Genomic DNA, 12,366 nt, shown 5'->3' with positions numbered 1-12,366 from the left:
ATCCCAGGTCTTAGAGGCTGTGGGGGCCGTGGCAGAGGTCTGGGAGGAGCTGGTGTGGATGGGGGTGCAGCCCGTGCCCTCTGCCCTGCAGGGTCCTGGCCTCCGCCTTCTGAGCCGAGCACAGGATGACCACACCTGCTCTCCGCTTGCCTGTTTTGTTTCTTGGAGAATAGTTTCCTCAAGAAAAGGTGATGATACCTCCACCCCCCGCCCCAGGGCGTGTGGCTGGCAGGAGAGCAGGCTGCTCTGGCTCAGCAGTTTGGACAGGCACACATTCCATCCTGTGCCAGCAGGACACCGAGGCCCCCGGGGAGGGGACAGCTGTGTCACCAGCCCCACAGTCGGGGGATACAGGAAACTGTGCTGGCCTCAGGCTCCCTGGAGAGCTGGGATGTCCCACACGCGCTCTGTACCTGAAATAGCCCGGGCTGCCTCTTGGTTTTAGGACTGGGGTGAGAAAGCACTGCCACAGCCAGCTCGGGGCAGGCCCCCAGCCACCGCCTTGCCTTCTAGGAGCGCACCCGACAAGGTTCGGAGAATTTCCGATTTAGCTGTTTGTGTTTGGAACGAGCAGAAACGTGCCTGCGTAGCCTGCTTAGAAGAGTGCCTGGTGAAGTTCCTCCACGGCGGCATTTTTCCAGTTATCCTGAGAGGAGGGGACAATGAGGTCCCTGCTCCTGAGCAGTGAGGCCAGGCACACTGTTTTTGTGGCTGTTGGCCCAGGAGAGAGGCAGGCAGCCTCCCCGGGACCCAGAGTCACAGTAGGGGATCTCGCCACGCGCCCCCTGTGCCGGCTGACCCCCACGGTAGGGCGAGGTGGAGCCAGGGCGTGCCCCCCAGAGGGGTGCTTGTGGCTGTCCGCCAGCACCCCCAGTGCTGTCCCAACCCCCTCCTCCCGCCCTCCTGCGCCGGGCGCCCAGCTTGGCATTCCCATCGTCATCTGAGATTTGCTCCCTGGCAGCTGTTGCCTTTCCTGCCTGGACGGGCAGCCCCAGAACCAGGCACGGCCTGCTGCCCCAGCCTCCAGCACCACCCTGGGCACCGGACTGGCTGGTGGCTGTGGAGACGACGCGGGGTTCTCCGGGAGCTCTGGGAGAGCCTCGCGTGCGTGGCTCCCACGTTCCGTGTCTGTAGTGTGGTACCCTCTGGGGGGATTGCTGTGCTGTAAGCCCCCAGAGGGCCTCTCCCATGGCTGAGGGGTGGGGCACGCCCGCGGCACCCTCCGCAGACCTGAGGCTCTGGGTGACTGGCGGCTCCACTGCGGGTTCGCTTTGCTGCAGAGCCCAACAGGCACGTCACAGACAGAATGAGACCTCCGCGGCCGGGCAGCGGCACACCGGAGACGCAAGTGGGCGGAGGAGAGGCGAGTGCCCGCCTGCACCCGCAGCCGCCGAGCGCCGCCTCTGCCCAGCCCCCAGCTCTGCCCCTCACCTCTCGGGCTCTCACAGATCCTGCAGAGAGGAGGGCTGTGAGGCAGGGCCCACCCGAACAGGTGCGCCTGACCCACTGTGCTGGCACCTTCCGGGCTCTTTCACGCTGTGGACACGATCCTGAGAAATGACTGCTGTGCCCACGGAGGGTGCTGGGAAGTGGCCGAGGCTGCAGGCCCGTGCAGCTGACTGTTGTCCTGGCCTCGGTGTGGTCCTGCCTCTCACTCAGTGACTGCCTTGGCTTACCTGAGCGTGGTCCCTTCCGGAGGGGCCCAGAGCTGCGCCCTGATGTCCACGGCACCGGGGGGGTGGGAAGGGTGACAACACCCCTGGACACCAGGGGCCCGAGCCCGAGGGTTTCCAGGAGGCTGCTACTGGGGGGAGGTGTGTGCGCACGAACCCCTTGTTGGGACCACACAGGAGTTTCTCCAGTTGTGGCTGAGCCTGCGGGGGTGTGGCCATGAGAGAACTGGAGGGGGTGGGCGCTGTCGGGGACAGCAGGGGACAGCAGGGTCGCAGTGGTAGCTGGAGGAGAGGGGGCTCGCAGGCAGTGTCTGTGGTGGGGAGGGAGGGGGCGAGAGGTGCATGCCAGGAGGAACAGGTGGCCGTGTGCGTCCTGGCGGGAGAAGCAGGTCTTTGGGTGGATCAGCTGTTTCTCAGAAGAGTAAGTGTCGGAGCGGGGGGGGGGGGGGTGTAAGGCGGTGGCCCCGACAGTGCTGCAGAGACCCAGGTGGGCTGGGCGCCCGGATGTCCTTGCTGAGGGCCTGGGTGGGCATTGGTGCCAGGCCCTGTTTGTGGCTGTGTCCAGCATCTCCAGTGTGGGGCTGCTGGGGAAGCGAGAGGAACCAGTGGGGGGAAGGGGGCGCCGGGCAGGGGGCCGCGTGGTGGCTCCTGGAGCAGGACCCGGCCCAGGCGTCGTGGAAGTGCCCCCTGGGTGGTCTCAGCAGGGAGTGGATGTGCCAGCAAGCCCCCGCTGTGTCTGTGAGAGGGAGAGGGACAGGGCTCCCTGCGCTCTTCCGGGGCCCTTCCTGGCCGAGGCCACGTCCGTGGGGCCCGCCGTGCTGTGGCGCTTTCCCGCAGGCCCCGGGCTCGTGCCCCCGCGGCTGGCGAGCGGCGTCTCCCCGTGGACCCTGGCCCTGGGGGCGGGGCCGGTACTTCCCAGGTCACCGCCGGGGTCGTGCCCCCTGCCCGCTCGACCTGCTTACCGGCGATCTGGAGGCGGCCGGCGTTGGCCATGGCACCCCTTTGGGGGCCGGGCCCCTTGCTGTGTCCAGGGCGGCCCGTGCAGCCCTGGGGTCAGCAGCCCGCCCGGCCGCACCCATCCCCGGCACCTTCTGTCTGATGCGCTTTTCCTTTGCTGGTTTTGGTCATTTTGGTCACGTTTCCTCAGAAGCCCATCGGGCGTGGGCGGCTTTCCCTTAGGGCTCCCTCCGGGACGTCTGTTTTCTGGTGTGTGTATCCGCTGCTGGCCGCGTGGGGACCTGCTCGCAGACCCCGACCACGGTTCTGGCCTCTGCGGCACTTCGGAGGCGCGTGTGCCACAGGCCAGCGCTCGGTCCCTCCGGGCCCTCCGTGGGGCGCACGGGTCCTCGCTGGCTGCTTGGAAGGGCTACCTGGTGTGCGTCCCGCCCACAGTGGGGAGCCTGCTGTCCCCCGGAGAAGGTTCTGGCTCCTTCCGGGTAGCCTGGGGCCATGCCTGGTGAGCTGGGCTGCGGTGAGGACGTAGCAGGCTCTCTGAGCCCTTGAGAGCCAGAGCCGAAGCAGCTGGAAGGGGGGCCCGGGCCCCCCCTTGCAGTCCACCCCAGTGTGCCCTCACCCCTCTTGTCAGAGAGGCAGGAAGTGGGTAGTTTTGGCCAGGCGAGGGCCATCACTTGACCCTGTCCAGGCAGGCCCTAGGGCTGGCAGCCAGCTGAGCGTCACCTGAACCCGTGTCCTGCCTGGAGCAGGGCCCCCCAGCCCTGGCACTGCATCCCTCAAGTCTGGCCTGCGGCGCGCTCCGGAGGGCACCAGCCCCAGCCTCGCCGTCCTCTGCTAAAGTGAGTCCCATACCTCCTCCAGGGTCTCACCTGCCCGAGACAATGTGGGCTCCCCTGCAGTGGTTGCTGGGGTACACCTGCATGCCTGAGCTGACGCTGGGGCGTTTGGGTCACCAGGTGGAGGCCGCAGCCCCAGGAGGAGGTCCCCTGACGCTTGGTCCTGGACCAGGCCGTGGCCAACAGGCAACACTCTTGCTGAGCATTGTCATCGCTGGCTGGCGGGAGCTTGTGGGGTCCCAGGTGTCCCCGGGGCATCCCCCGACATACACGGAGTCACTGCAGGCACCTGACTCCTCCCTCCTGTGCTCATGCTGACCTCTGACACCCACACCTCGGGGACGGGCTCCCCCTCCGCCTCCTCTGGCACGCTGGCCCCACCACAGGCAGACGGGCTGGACCGGGGCCGGAAGGTGGGCCCCCCGGTGACCCGGCCACTCCTTCTCCTCCCCCCACTTCCAGGGGATTCCAGCCTCCATGATGGAGGCCGTGCTGCCCAGAGAGACACTGAGAAGACACCTCTGACCTTGCCCCTGATTAGCAGGAAGCAGCTGTGTCCAGATAAGGCTCGGACGCCAGAGAAAGCTGAGCTGAGCTGAGCCGAGCCTAGGAAGCTGAGCCCTAGGCTGCCGCAGACAGGTGACCGGCGCTCGGGGTGAGGGTGCAGCTGGAGCCCGCGGCCTTCTGCAGAACTTGGGCTTATGAGCTGTCTGGCCACGGCTCGCCATGGCTGGGCTGCGTTTGCAGGAAGCATGTTGGGCCAGACGCGAGTCCCCAGGCCTTCCCCGACCCAGCCCGGCCCCGGGACGTCCGGCCCACGGATCCTGAGCGGGGCAGGGCGGCCCTCTGCCTCCACCCTGAACTGCGCTCGGGCTCGCTGATCCTGAGAGGTGGGGACTGCGTGGGGGCCTCCTGGCCAGCGGCCACCACGGAGCCCGGCTCCCACCAGGGCAGACACGCGACCGCACGGACGGGTCGGCCTCTGAAAACAAAAGGCCCCTTAGTTCTCCCTCCTACCAAACACAGTCAGCGTGTTTGAGACCACAGAGGTATGCCCCACGCGTGCCTGCGGTGCGCACTGTTCTCCGTGCCTAGGGGAAGACTGTAGAAGTCAGCGTTTTGCTGAGGGCCAGCCCGGGTGCTGGTCAGTTTTGCAGAAACCCATAAAGTGTTCTCCTCCGGCCCTGTAGGCCCCGTGTGCCATCTGCAGGGCTGGGCCTGGCGGGGCCCCGCGGCCCCTCCTTGGCCACGTGGGTGCCCTGTGCCAGCCGCCCTGCAACAGTGTGCAGCCCTCAGGAGGTCGGGCAGAGTCACCATATGGCCCAGCCGATCACTCTTTCAAAAAGTGGAGGCTCGGTCCCCAGCGGAAACTTGCTGGCACCAGCAGGGTCTGGAGGCGGCCGGCCCCCCTCCTGATGGCGGTCGCAGGGCAGTGCAGCCGCATGCTCGTCGCTCGCCCCGCTCACCTCGCCTCCTGGGTTCTGATCTCACGTCAGCCCAGGTAGGGTGCGTACTCAGAGCGCGCTCCTGGAGCCGCCCCCGCGGTGTGTGTCCTCCCGCGCCTCTGGTCGTCAGCCGTCGCGGTGACCCTGGATTAATCTTGCCGTAGGCGCGGATGTGTAGGAAAACAGTACACGTGGGGGTCGGGACGACCCGAGGCTTCGGGTGTCCACCGGGGGCCTCAGATGAGGGGAGGCTCCCTTGTGCATGTTCACGGTGGCGCCACGCACAATTGCCAGAAGGTGTAAACCAGCCACACGTCCCATCCGGGGATGAGTCCATAAGCAAAAAGTCCGGAGAATAAGAGGAGTGAGGTCCGCGACATGGACGGGTCGGAGAAAACGAGCTCAGTGAAGAAGCGGGGCACGGAAGGCCACGTGCTGTGCGGTTCCCTTTTATGAAGCGCCTGGAGGGGAGAAGCCACAGAGGGAGGCCACACTGGTGGCTGCCAGCGGCTGCGGGAGGCCGGGGGCTGACGAGAGCGTTCTGGAATCAGACGCGGTAGTTGCCTAACGCTGAGCATATTCAGTGAACTCACTTGAAAATGGTCAGTCTTACGTTGTATGTACTTCGCCAAAACAAAAAAACGCTCTTCCGAGAGGGGCGAGGCTGGTTCTAGGGGACGAGGCCAGCAGGCAGGTGAGCTGGAGCGATGCGGGGGGTGCACCCCGCGGCTCGGTGCCGCGTGCGGCAGACGGGCAGGCACGTGGACGTCCCGCAGACCGCTCTGCCCTCCTGGGGGTGGTCGCCGGGGGCTTCGGGGCTTGGCGCCCTGACTCACTCTGGATGTTTGGCCAGAAATCCCAGGTGCACAGAGGGGGGAGCTCCCTGAACCCCCGTGACTTTTCTGTAGCTAGAGGTTTTCAGAGTGAGAAGGGAGGGCCCTGCAGGGGGCGAGGCCTGCTCCACCCTCGGGGCTCCAGGCGGCAAGGGAGCAGCAGCCCTGGAAGGTTCTGGAGCCTGAGGTCAGGGGGGTTGTGGGTCTGCACTTCTGTGGGCCGCCTCTTCGTGGCTGTCGCCCACGTTCTTTGGATTGTTTGTCTTTTTGTTGTGCTTCTGTAAGAGGCTTTGTGCTCGGGACATTAGTCCTTTGTCTGCCAGCCGCTATTTTCCTGCATCTGTTGTCCGTCCCCGACTTGCTCGCGGTAACGTCCGCGTTTCCCGTCTCAGGAGGAGTCGGTCTCTTGAGCCGGGCCTCGTGCCTTCTCCCTGCGGCTTGGTGTACCTGGCCCCCTTCCTCAGCCAGAACCTGCCTGCCTGTGCCAGGCGGCGCTCTGGGCTCCCGGCTCCGGGCCAGTCCGGGTGGTGGGCCCTGCCCTGGGCCCGGAGGGATGCAGGCGGCGGCATCGCAGCTGGGGGGAATCTCCAGGAGGGTGGGGGGCCGGCTCGGGTCCTGGGCCGGTGGTGCAGGAGCTCTCGGGTGGCGCTGCGCGTCGGGCCTGCCCAAGGCTGGACAGAGGCATCGCGACAGCCGCCGGCACGCACAGGCCCGCAGGAGCCACAGGGCAGGTGATGCAGGGCCTGGTGGGCAGCAGGAGAGAACAGACGGCTTCTAGGAGATGGAGAGAGTCGGGGCGGGGGCCTGGGGCTCCCCCCGGGGTGGCCACGAAGACACTGACCACACAGCGGAGGGAAGCTGCACCGTGGGAACTTCTCACCTTACGGCGGAACGTGCGGAAGACCAGAGTGGGCACGGGCGGTGGTGCGCACGCAGGGGCCCCTGTGCCTCCTCCGAAGCCTGGCTGAGCCAGAAAGGGCTGGAGCCCGGGAGGACCCCCGGGAGGAGGACCAGGGCCCTGGGTTGGGTCGGCAGCAGGGAGAAGAGCCGAGACACAGGTGCCCGCGGCAGAGGGTGGAGCCCGGTGGCCTCCGTGTCCCCACTCTGGGCTCCACAGCCACCTGGATCCAGAGCCGGCAGAGCGAGGGGGAGCAGATGAGCAGGGGGCAGAGCTGAACAGTGCCACAGCCCTGCATCTGTGAAATGGGAACTGGAGGTGCTGGTGAAAGAACATTCCAGAACATTCCTTCGTGAGCACCAGAACTTGATGGCAGACGGAAAGCTCTGCATGGGGCCAGACACAGCTGAGAAGGGGAGAATGGAGCAGCAACAGAGAGGAAACACACAGAAGAGATAAGAGTTGGGGGCCCCTGCAGGAGCCCCCGCGCCCCGGTAACAGACGCCGCCTGCGCCGAAGGCGGGATCCCGGGCGCCTCCTGACTGACGTGGCCATTCCTCCGTTCCAGGGGAGCAGCGCGTTCTCCACACCCTTCTGCCCAGAGTTCTCTGAAGGAATGAGCAGAGGCGTCCCCGTGCAGGGCCTGGGGTGCAGGTGGGGAGACGGTCCTCCCTCCTCTTGGGGCTGTGGGACAGCTCCTCCTGGCAAAGGGCTTGGATCGAAGGTTGAAGGCACAGCCCTGTGCTCTGCTGGTGGGTGCGTGACAACGCTGTGGGGAGCCTGGGAGCGCCAAGCGGAGCCCCCCCACTCCTGGGTGTGTGCCCCAGAGGGCCTGGCAGTGGGGTCTCGACATCCACTCCTACCTCGTGGCAGCACGAGTTCCAGGGGCTGTGGAGGAGCGCCGGGGTCCGTTAGAGGGCACGTGGCCAAACAGAAGTCTGTCCGTAAAGGGGAGCATCATCCCACTGTAAAAGAGCAGAAGGCCCGACCCCTGCTCCCACAGGGGCGAGCCGTGAGGACCGGGCCCTGGGTGACCTCAGCCCGTCCCAGAAGGACAGAGCACGTGTGGTGCGCTCACCTGAGGAGCCTCATCCATGCAGCGGACGGGCCGGGGAGTGAGTGCGGACGGGGCCGGGGTTTCAGCTTGACGGGGTGAGAAGGTTCTAGAGATGGATGGTGGCGAAGGGCATGCAACACCGTCCATGTGCTCAGTGCCCCTGAGCTGTGTGTTTTAAAATGGTGAATTTGGGCAGCCCGGGAGGCCCAGCGGTTCAGTGCCTGCCTGCAGCCCAGGGCCTGATCCTGGAGACCCGGGATCGAGTCTCACGTCGGGCTCCCTGCATGGGGCCTGCTTCTCCCTCTGCCTGTGCCTGCGCCTCTCTGTCTCTCTCTGTCTCTCTCTCTCTGTTCTCATGAATATATAAGTAAAATCTTTTAAAAAATAAATTAATAAAAAATAAAAATGGTGAATTTTATATTATGTATATTTTACCACAATAAAAACAGCTGGGCATGGCCAAACTGTCCCCCAAAATAAGACGATGGAGATGAACACTCATGGGGAGTTAAAACCAGGAGCCGTGGTGTTCAGCAGCGCTGAGCCTCGCCGTCTGCTGGGCTCCTGCTGGGTGAGGTATGGTCTCTAAAGGCCTCCCTCCCGATGGGGCTGGACTTCTGTCCCTTGACCTCTTGGAGCCTGAGGGTCCCCGGTAGTGCCCCAACCGGACCCACCCTCGCAGGACCCACCTCCCCCCCCCCCCCCGCTACATGTGAGCACCCACTGCTGTCCAGACTCTAGGGCGTTTGGTGGCTTAAAGGAGGTGCCCACCCCCGCTCCGCTGTGACACCCAGATGCTTCCTTGGCTGCCACGTGCGTACCCATCTCTGGTTGGTGTTGTACGAGGGGATGTGGGGGGTCAGTCTCTCCTGTGCTGCTTCCAGCTTTGTCTCCCCTTCGGGGGTTCTGCTCCCCAAGCATGAAATGCAGGTTTCACAGGTGGGTGGGCCGAGGTCTTTGTTTTGGGACACAGCACCGGTGCTGGCCGGGTCTCTGGGGGCAGGACTGGGTCGTGGGGGACCTGCCGCGGGGCCTGCCTGTGGGTGCCCAGGTCGGGCCGCAGGGAGGGGTGGGTAGATGTCCTCCCCGCAGCCCCTACAGGGCTTTACCCACAAGACACCGTGGTGGAAATGGAAATGCCTTGTAGCCCTTGTGTGCGTAGACATTTGTGCAAAACCAGGTTTCTGTGAGCTTTCTGAAACGTCACCTACTCTGCAACCACAAACACTGGGGGGCTTCAGGATACTGTTGCTCCCGACGGCCCTTGTGTCACCGCCCTGGGGGAGCCGCATGGCTTCTTGCTGCTTTCTCCCCACTGGGCTCCCCAGGACGCCTGCCCTGCGGCCGTGTGTCCCGGCCCCTGTGGCCCACTCTCCCTTTCGCAGGGTGCCCCCCTGCCACCGACCTCCCCCCTGGCCTGCTGTCCCAGGGTCCTAGGGCTTGGTTCATACCCACCCCTCACTCCAGTCCCACATTTGGCTTGGCCTCTGCCCTCCAGGTCCCCTGCCTTTGCCAGTACAGATCGCCCTCGGAAGTCCCTGCTCCCATGGTGCCAGCTCCTTCCTGTCCTTCCTTCCACCCTTGCCCCCGGTGCTGTCCCCTCCGACCCTCCAGACGCTGGCCCTCTCCACCCAGTCATCCAGCCTCTGTCCGTGGCCTGGGCAGGTGGCTCTCTGCGGCAGCCCGGGGCACCAGGCCAGGAGCTCGATCTTGTTGGCATCCTGTTCTCCCTGAGGACCACTGACCAGAGAACACACGGAAGCCACAGCACCCAGAGCTGGTATGGGACAGAGACCAGGGCAGGGGCTTGGCCCCCTTCTCAGCCCAACAACAGCCCGGCCCAGGCGTCCCCTTGTCCTGGGCCGTGGGCGCCCCTGCTGCCCATCAGGCACTCCTTGGCCCCTGCTCTGCAGGGTCTTGGGGACGAGTGGCTGTCCCTGTGCATCCCTTGATGTCTGTGGCGGTCGTGTAGGCCGGCTCTTCCTGCACAGCGGGAACCAGAGACGTTGACGATCGACGTGTGTGCCCAGGCATCGAAGGCCCCTCGCACCCGGAGATCCAGGCACTGCCTTCCCAGGACAGAGGCGTCTCCTGTGATCTGCCCCCCGACACCAAGGATGACATGTGACGAGACAGCTTCATCAGGTGCTGGGGAGGTGGTGCTGCCGTGTGGCCTTGGAGAGCCAGGCCAGCTGCCTTGGGAAGGCCGTCAGACACAATCCCCGGGACGGTGCACACCCTCGCTTGAACAAATGCAGGGGAGATCTTGGTCCCACTTGCATGAAGAGGGGCCAGGGCTGGCCGGTGGGGCTCTTCCTAAGCCCCGAGGTGGCGAGGAGGTGGGCCAGCACGTCGAGTCCAAGCCGGCGTCCGTCCTGAGCACCGACACACCTCGTTGTCCGCGCAGGTATCGGCGACCGAGTGAGTGCTCCGTCACGGGCGCGGCATCCAGCGCAGGTCCGACAAAGGACGGTGTAAAAGGAGAGAGAGAAACAGATAATATAGAGCGAAACGTAATGAAATAGAAACAGTGTTGACTGTTAACAGCCCGACGTCCCTGCTGGGGAAGGGTGACGGGCAGCCCCTGGGGACGGTGGCGAAGAGGAAGAGAGAACGCACAGGCAAACATTGCAGGGATGACGGTCGCGGAGAAGTCGAAGATCCCGATACACAGCGTCGTCGGTTGCTATGAGACTTGATAGGATAATTTTGTGAGATTATGAATCACTGACTTAGTGCAAGAGAAGATGCGAATCACACTACAATCACGTTACATTAAAGCCTCCTCTTCCCCAAACAGCCTCAGGTGGTTTTGATCGCTGAATGTTACCTAATCTTTGAGGAATAAGCCCTATATCATATGAAGTGCTGCAGATTGGAGAGAGGCTAAGAGTAGGGGTGAAAGTGTGCGCTTTCTCAGGGCAGTAGGGTCGTGAGAACAGGAGGAGTGAGTCGTGCGACGTTGACTGCTGCGGGGTCGCCTGCAATAACTAATCTGAAAATAAAAGTCTCTTCCTGAAAGCAGCTCCTAGCCAGCGAGGACCCAGTGAACCCAGGACATCAGGGACGCCACGAGGAGGTGTCTAGCACTTGTTCCGGGACACGCAACGCTGAGTGAGGGGTGCGGAGACCCCGCTCCCGCTAAACCCAGGTCAGGTGCACGAGGCCACAGGCGGGGAAGGGACCTGGTGAGTGGACGCTGCAGTTTATGTGGAACAGGCAAGTGGCTTTAAAAAAAGTGACGCGTGTCTGTGTTGAAGGGGGTAACGTTCCTTAGCAGATAACTGGGGTTTTTACAAAAGATTTTATTTTTTTTATTCATGAGAGAGAGCGGCAGAGACACAGGCAGGGGGAGAAGCAGGCTCCATGCAGGGAGCCCGACGTGGGACTCGATCCCGGGTCTCCAGGATCAGGCCCTGGGCCACCCAGGCGTCCCTAGCTGTTTGTTTAAGCCACACCAACTAAAGCCACATGAGGGATCCCTGGGTGGCGCAGCGGTTTGGCGCCTGCCTTTGGCCCAGGGCGCGATCCTGGAGACCCGGGATCGAATCCCACGTCGGGCTCCCGGTGCATGGAGCCTGCTTCTCCCTCTGCCTGTGTCTCTGCCTCTCTCTCTCTCTCTCTCTCTCTCTCTCTGTGTAACTATCATAAATAAATAAAAATCAAAAAAAAATAAAGCCATATGAAATGGGCACACCTGACCGCGGCGTCCTTGAGAGGACAGGGGCGCTCTGGAGGAAGGGGTTGGGGATGCTGGGCCCCCACGGAGGGAGCAGTCATCACGTGGGTGTCTCCACACGCAGGGCACCCCGGGTGCGCGAGTGGCCGTGCTTTGAGAAGCACAGGTGGCGCCCTGGGAGGAGGGCCGGGGCTTAAAGGATAGAGGACCCCGAGGCATAATCACGGAAGACGGTGTCCTGTAAACACCTTAGAAGCGCCTCCTTGTGACAGCCAGGGGGTGGCACCTGCCTGCTACATCTCCGGCGCTGGGGAGTCCTGGACAGCCGGCCTGAGTCCAGGAGGAAGACGGGCCGCCCCCACCCCACGCAGCAGGTGCGAAGGGAAGGCGCGGCGAGCCTCACCACGCCAGATGCCCCAGACCCAAAGGGGTGTTGGTGACTGTTCTGGGCTCACTGTGTCCCCCTCGGGTTCACGTGAATTCCTAACCCCAGAGGGGCCTCAGAAGGTGTGTTTGGGGGCTGGAGGCTTTCAGAGGCCATCAAGTTGAAATGATGAGACATTCGTCAGGAGATTTAGAGGAATGAGGCCGTAGGGTGGGTCCTGATGCAGTATGACTCGTGTCCTAGTAGGAAGAGGAAGCAGCAGGGGTGCGCAGAGGGAAGGCCCCTGAAGAGCGAGGGCGGGGGCACGGCCCACCTCTGGCAGCGGCCCCAGGAACCGCCGGGAACGCGTGGGAGCCAGCACTCCTCTGGGCCAGTGGGGTGCACGGCGGGACCCTGCCCGGAGCGGGCTCGGAGCGCACAGAGCCTGGAACCCGCACCCCTGCCCTGGGGGCCCCCCGCCCCTCCGCACGGCTCCCACCACGCAGCAGGTGTGGCCCAGAGAGTCCCGTGGCGTCTGACGGCTGGCAGCAGCCTGAACGGCCGCCGGCACAGGGTGGAAGAGGACCGGCTGGCAGGGCCGTGCCCACCTCGTACGGAAGGGACACG

The 12,366-nt window shown here is 64.2% G+C and overlaps 1 protein-coding gene across 4 annotated transcripts in view; it reads left to right on the top strand.

The window, feature by feature from the left end:
• The window catches only part of LOC129514851 (phosphofurin acidic cluster sorting protein 2), a 55,457-nt gene that overhangs the window by 10,572 nt on the left and 32,519 nt on the right, over positions 1–12,366 (top strand). The window lies entirely within an intron of this gene.

This window comes from Nyctereutes procyonoides, unplaced genomic scaffold, assembly GCF_905146905.1.
Source record: "Nyctereutes procyonoides isolate TBG_1078 unplaced genomic scaffold, NYPRO_anot_genome, whole genome shotgun sequence".
NCBI classification, from domain to species: domain Eukaryota; kingdom Metazoa; phylum Chordata; class Mammalia; order Carnivora; family Canidae; genus Nyctereutes; species Nyctereutes procyonoides.
This window is presented reverse-complemented; position numbering and strand designations above follow the sequence as displayed.